This window comes from Tamandua tetradactyla, chromosome 1 (genome assembly GCF_023851605.1).
Source record: "Tamandua tetradactyla isolate mTamTet1 chromosome 1, mTamTet1.pri, whole genome shotgun sequence".
NCBI classification, from domain to species: Eukaryota; Metazoa; Chordata; class Mammalia; order Pilosa; family Myrmecophagidae; genus Tamandua; species Tamandua tetradactyla.
Window position 1 is genome coordinate 103,094,414 of NC_135327.1, and position 6,986 is coordinate 103,101,399.

General features: G+C 36.2%; 1 long non-coding RNA gene across 1 annotated transcript; it reads right to left on the reverse strand.

Moving 5' to 3' along the window:
* Positions 1 to 237: 237 nt before the first annotated feature.
* Positions 238 to 6,750, reverse strand: LOC143685827 (uncharacterized). The gene is made up of 3 exons (XR_013176764.1): positions 6,612 to 6,750; positions 1,736 to 1,974; positions 238 to 474 (listed from the first exon to the last, which is right to left on the reverse strand). It is a non-coding gene; the product is annotated as an uncharacterized LOC143685827 (long non-coding RNA).
* Positions 6,751 to 6,986: the final 236 nt, after the last annotated feature.

Genomic DNA, 6,986 nt, shown 5'->3' on the forward strand with positions numbered 1-6,986 from the left:
CCTCAGGGCCTACTGGAAAATGCCTGCACAGCAGCAAGGCTCTAGCCAGTGTTGAGGCCTAGCCCTGTTCCTTCTGAGCACTGGGGTAGCAGCTAAACTCTCCCCGGACATCTGGGTATAGACTCCACTCCTAGTACCAGAATTAGCATTAATCAAGATTCTCCAGAGACACAGAGCCAACAGGTTATATACATTCATCCTGTAAATATTTAGAGATTTATTTTAGGAATTGGCTAATTGTGGGGATTGGCAAGTCCAAATTCCTTTGGGCGAACCACAAGTTGGACACTTGATGAAGGTGAGTTGGAATTTCCCAGGAGAAGCTGGCTGGCTGAAGTAGAGATAGAAATTCCTCTTTCTGACAGCTGAAATCCTCAGTTCTTGCTCTAGGGACTCCAACTGATCTGATTGGGTGAGGAGACTCCTCTCATTGCTGAAAGCAATCTCTTTTGATGAATGTAGATGCGATCAGTCCTAGATGCAATTAACAAATGATGAAAATCCATTTATGAAATACCCTCACAGTATCAATCAGGCCAGTATTTGCTTGACCAAACAACTGGACACCATAACCTAGTCAATTTGACACATGAAACTAAACATCACAGTTCTTGCTAATAAAATGCATTTAATATGTAGTCCAAATTGAGCACCTTTTACCACAGTAATCCCCCAGTGGTCTCTCAGTAACATTTAACTGGTAATTATGATCATACCAAAACCACTGAGACTTAACAAATTCCATAAATGAAAATAAAAATGGAAAAGCATGGTACCTATCTTTATGAAAATTACCATTTAAAGGAGACCAATCAAATACCTCTTTGGAGGGCAATTTAGTAGTGTTCAATCTGAAACCAGACTTTATCAGTTGTCTGTAGCCATTACCCATTCTGATCACATGGTGTTTATGCCATGTCAAGTGTTAAAGATTCAAATATCACTTCTGCAAAACTTGTCAAAATTTTAATTAAATATGCACTCTCACCCAACAATTCTGTTCATGAGTATATTCCACAACTTAAACATATAAGAAATAATCTAAGTGAAAGGATATTCATTATAACATTATTTTATATAGTAAAAGGTTGAAAGCAATCTGAAGTCCAGTATTAAGGGATTGGCTAAATAAATTATGGTATATACACAGAAAGGATTACTACGCAGTCTTTTAAAAGTATGAGACAACTCTGTGGGTAATCAAGATGTAGAACACTGAGCAATATGCTACAATTTGTGTATGTTCATTTACATGTATATATATACATGCACGCACACACGCAAACATGTGCATATGTCTGTCAATGCATTGAATGTCTTTCTGGAAGTAGACAAGAAATGGAAATAGTGGTTGCCTCCAGGAATGGAATTAGATAGCTACTTGATACGGGAGGGGAGGCTTACTTTTTAACCTCAAATTTCTTTGCTACCATTTGAATTTTATACTGTTTGCATAAAGAAACTTTTATAAGAAAATCAATCATATAAACATATATTTCCATTATTTTCTTTATACCCAGGAGAAAAATTAAATCTATTACAGACATTAAAATGAGTGACATAAAAATAGAACATTCTCAAATAAATTCTATTCTAACCAGAAAGTGTACCATCTTTATACATGCAGTGGGCTTTTTTTCCTCCTCTTTTTCTTCTGATTCTAATAAAATGTCATTAACTTACACATTTTACATTTTTCTATGATGTATAATTCATAAGATGATAAACAGCCTACCTGTAGTTTGGGACCAATTTTTTTCCTTTGGGCTTATCGTTGTTAAGTAGCTATAAAGTTGCCTCTAAAGCCAGTACACGCTGTAGTAAAAGCTGGTAGCTGGGGATTCTGAGTCAAGATCAGGCTCATTTTTCATGCCTTAGCATATCGCTTGTCACCTTCTTCTCTCTCACAGATGTGCAGAAGACCTTTCATCCTCAGAAAGTTCAGAAGTCCATTACAGACCACCAAGGTAAATACTTGCAATGGTTAAAAAAAATGAAATTTAACTCAATTATTTTACAGATAATGTCTTTAATTTTTCATTTTACTTACTGTCAACTGCTGATGCATATTAACCTGAGTACAAATAGATTATTCTAAATTCTGTCGGGCAAGATTTTTAATCTATAATAAACAAAGGAAAGTTTGCATCTCCAGAAAAGTAATAAAACTTTGTGTCAAGATACATTTAGCGTATTAAATTTGCTGCAGATTTAAATCAATGCAGATAGTGCTAGATGAAACAAAACAAAACAAAAAAAATACAAGGGAAGATTCAGGAACATTGATCTCGGCCAAAGTACACCCCAACACTGTTAAGTGGTTTACTTCAGTAATATCTGTGGTCATTGACTAGATCAATGAATCTCATTCTTTCAAGAGCATCCAATTACAGTTTACAGTAGATTGAGCATTCTAATAAATCAGCATACTTTACATAGAATTAGACAAAGCCTACATGCAAGTTAATAACATAGCACAGAAAATCTAGGATCAACTCCCAGGAGGCCCATAAAAATAGTCTTGTGATAAATTATTTCATTTAAGCTTGATTCATAGATTCAAGGATTTGAAAGACATACCTTCCTGATAGTTTGTGGTTAGCAATAGTAATAGAGTTTGATTAAGCACTTAAGAGGAGAGATCAATATGCCACTGTCATATTTACACAATAAAAAATGGCATGTTCAGTGAATGCAACCAATGTAAATTGAGGTACTATATGACTCAGAAAGTGAATGGTAATATTTTTTGCAACTACTTTGGTCATTTGGAAAATAGGTCTTCTTGATAGACTTCAACAGTTTAGAAGCAATGACCTGTAAAATGGAGTAAAGAGACACACCACAAACAGAATAAAACCAAGTCAGTTAATGCTGGCTTGAGAGTGGTTTTTTACCCCAAGAAATATACACTGATTATGGGTAAAGAAGATTTGGCTGACAGTCAAGCAAAATATTACTAATAACAAATAGCTGTGGATTTCTTTGGTCATTAGTAGTAAAGGAAGGAATTCAGATTGAACCAAATTTACCCTGAAAAAACACGGGTCCTTTCGTAAAATGCACGAATAGTTAAAGTTCATTACAAGAAATGCTTCATGAAAATTGAAATCTATTTTTTATCCAGTTACCCTGCTGGATGTAGATAGTCAATCCTGATCACTTATATCCCAAAGTGAATTGAGACACCAGTTGCTGGTCAAGTTAATTCTTGATAGTACTCAGCAAAAATTTCCAGAAGTGAAAAAATGGCTTCAAAGAATGAACATCAAGAACCCATGGAAGTCTATGTCATTCCTATATACTATATCTGGAATTGGAGGCACTGGAATGCTCCCATGAACTGAAGGGTTTAGGCTTGAGGACTTTGAAAGATAGCTAGTCTTGTTCCCAGAAAGTGGTCCAATAAGGCATCCTCTCAGTTGGACTGAATCTTAAATTTAGGAACTGGAGCATTAGACTGGAACAGAAATGCTAAGTTATAGTCCTGGCTTGGCCCTATATGAACAGGATGCAGGAATCTCCTATTGAGGAATGGGAAAAAAGAGAACACTTTTGAAAAGCAGTGCAATGGAATGGTAATATTATGAACTTTGGAGCCCAAGAAATCTGGGTTTGACTCCCCTAACTGCATCCCTGCCTAGCCTCAATATTCTCATCTATAAAATGGGAATACTAATGCCACTTTTCTGTAGGATTCTCATAATTTAATGGGAGTATATATAAAATATCTTGTATATGCCAGGACTCAAAAATGGATGTTATTCAAATAAGGTATCAGTGGCTGAGAGAGTTCAAATACAGTCAAGAGGCTACACTGGAGGTCACTCTTATGCACGCTTCAGTTAGACATTGCTACCTACCATAACTTGCCAACCCCCAACCCAAACCATTCCTGCCAATCTTAAAGAACATCTAGGGTGTTATATAAGATTCTATAAAGGTTCCATGCACTAGGGTAACATTGCAGAAACCTACAATCCCCAGATGGTTCCCTGGACCAGATAAGTCCTCAAATGCTAGAGGGCCAGCTTCTCCAGAATATCGTATAGTTCCATCCCCTATCCCATATTATCAACAGCATTTTCCAACATGAAAAAGTTAGAATACCCATAAAGAGTGGCAGAAAGATCAAAGGTGATGGTGGGGTTATATAGAGAAGGTAGGGTTTAACAAATGAATATGATTGCTGAATCACTAGAATCCAGTATGGTTAGTGCAGCTAGAAGTAAAAACCTAAAATTGTGGAATTGTAACTCATACCAAAGTCTGAAACCTCTTCTACAACTAATTGTTGTGATGTGCTTTGAAATTGGTTGCTCCTTTGCATATATGTTATTTTTCACAAAAAAAGAAAAAAAATTCTTCTAGTATCCTAAAGCAGCTAGAAGGAAAAATCTGAAATAGTGGGATGGTAACCCCTAACAAACTCTGCAATCTGTTCTGTATCTACTTTTTGAAGTGTACTTTGAAAATCATTGCTTTTTCTTTCTTAACATAAGAAATATATATGTTATATTTAACAATAAAAAACATTTTAAAATATCTACATTCACACACAAAAATGGATGTTATTTAAGCAGAACCACAGGTTTTCTCATATTACAGCTCAAAGATATGTAGTTTCATTATTTTATTTTTAAATTTTCTTGGGAGTAGGTGAGAGGGAGCTAAATATAGTCCACTTTGGCTTAAAATTTGGTGATTTCTAAAATTAAGCCAGTCATTCTCAACCAAAAATCTGCTGTTGGACTTTCACAAATGCCAATGTCCTGTCATACTCCTGATAAATTAAATCTGAATTTCTGCAAGAGACTCCAAGTTTCAATAGTTTTTAAACCCCTCATATTTGAATTTAATACACCATCATGATGCAGAACCACTGTTTTACCATTTCTTTGGACACATTTTAGATTAACATAACTTACTGAGACACTGAAGATTCAACCCTTTGAGACTAGATACAATGGATGCACCAAAGTCTAGATTCTGTTAGCAAGATCAGAAAGGAGGAATAGCTGCTGGGTAGGTCATCAACACTCCCTGCCACATTTGCTAAAGACATTTCCACTGTCCTCTGGTGTCCAAAACTGGCTTCAAATTCTTCTTGAACCTACTCTTTCCTGCTTTGAGACACATAACCTTATGAACTAGTCTTGGAGGTAGAAGTCAGCAGAAATGAAATAAGGAGGAAACTAAAGTATTTCAATTTAAAATATATAAAATCATATCCTCTGCATATTACTACTTTAATACCATAAATGTATATCTTGTCCAAAACCATGGCAGTGGAGCCTGTGTGTATATATGTATGTGAGCAATACCTGTAAGTACAATTTTGTCACTTTTCCCCTTTATTCTGCTCCTGTATTTCCTCTGACCTACCACAAGAATAGTATGCTATTTGTAGTTGCAATAGTTGCTGTACAATAATGTGCATTTAGAATGAGTTAAAATTACAGGGCATCAGATTCTAGTTGTTATTTGGTCAAGCATTAGGGAAGAATGCCAATTATTTAAAAACCTGAACAATCAATTAAAATTGATCCTGGTTTTCTCCCTATTGATTATCTGGCTGAAACTTGGACAAGAGGGAGGACTTCTAAGAGGCAATGACTATAAAGTTCCTCCCGTCCATATCCGCGGGTGCTGTGGTATATTGAATTCCCTTTGTAAGTGGCAGGTATTTCAAAATGCAGATCATTTCAAATGTGAAAATTTCTTCTCTGGAAAAAAATGCAAGGAAAGGAGATGCTTCCTGTGAATCAACGTTCAACAATAACCCACTCTATTAGCGATCCATCACTATTATTTATATTTTAGTAGAAATCTAAGGATAGCATTACCAATTGAAAAAGGTATAAATTGATCAGAGCTGATATTTGACTATTCAGTGTAACTGCCTCTTCTTATTTCATAAAGAGCCAGTTGCTGCTCCCAGTTTAGCTTCTTAACCTAGCATTATCTTCTCTCAGGTTCTAGCTACTTCATCTCTGACAGCACAATTCTGCATCAGCCACCTTTAGTTACTATTTTTTAGCTTCCACATTCTCTGTTGCAATACTTGACTCTCCCATGGTTAGTCTTTGTACAATATCTATTTTCAACCATACCTGTAGCCACTACCCATATAAAAGTTACTTATCATCTTGTTGCCAGTGCACCTTTTCATTCAAATAGAGGAATGTGTGTAATTGCAATGAAAATCGCAATCCAATCCAATTGAGTGTTCTCAAAGTGTAGTCCCTGGACCAGCACCATCTGGGGACCTAATAGAAATACAAATTCTCATGTCCCACCTTAAGCCTACTGAATCAAACAGTCCGGTGATATGGCACCAGCAATCTGTGTTTTAACAGATGGCTCTGATGCACATTAAAATTTGAAAACCACTCCATTATAATAAACTTTGCTCTGAAATTTTTCTGTTAATGGCTCTCCCTGCCCAGTTGAGGGTGAGTATGGATGGTCCTGTAGGTACTGCTCTTGATCTTGTATGAGATGCTGGCAATTCCCCAATGTCATAGCCATATGATAAGATGGCCACACTGTCATTTGGTAAACCTTTACCTTAGGCTGAAGATCAATGGTAAAATACTGCATTCCTTTACGTTATGCTCCAAGGGGCATTTTGAATTTCTTGATACAGATTTGTCCTTGTCTATCGGGTATCATCTGTCAAAGGATGGACAAGTGATTGATGAATGGTCCTTAGTGGAAGGCTGACACTGATGATTCTATATTTGCATGTCTCCTTATACAGGAAAATAGAAGATTTGAGTCATTAGTGAGAAGAAATGTCCAGAAAACTATCTCTAGAACTTTTCTTAAAGTCTGCAATGTGTGGAGCTGAAAGAGTTTGCTAGAGGATGGGAGACAGACACTAGACAAGCGTCCCATGTAACTTGGAACTTGGTCAAGTACAAGTTGTATGAACTATAACAACTAGGGCTGAACCTAAGAACACTTCAATCTGTACTCTCCTC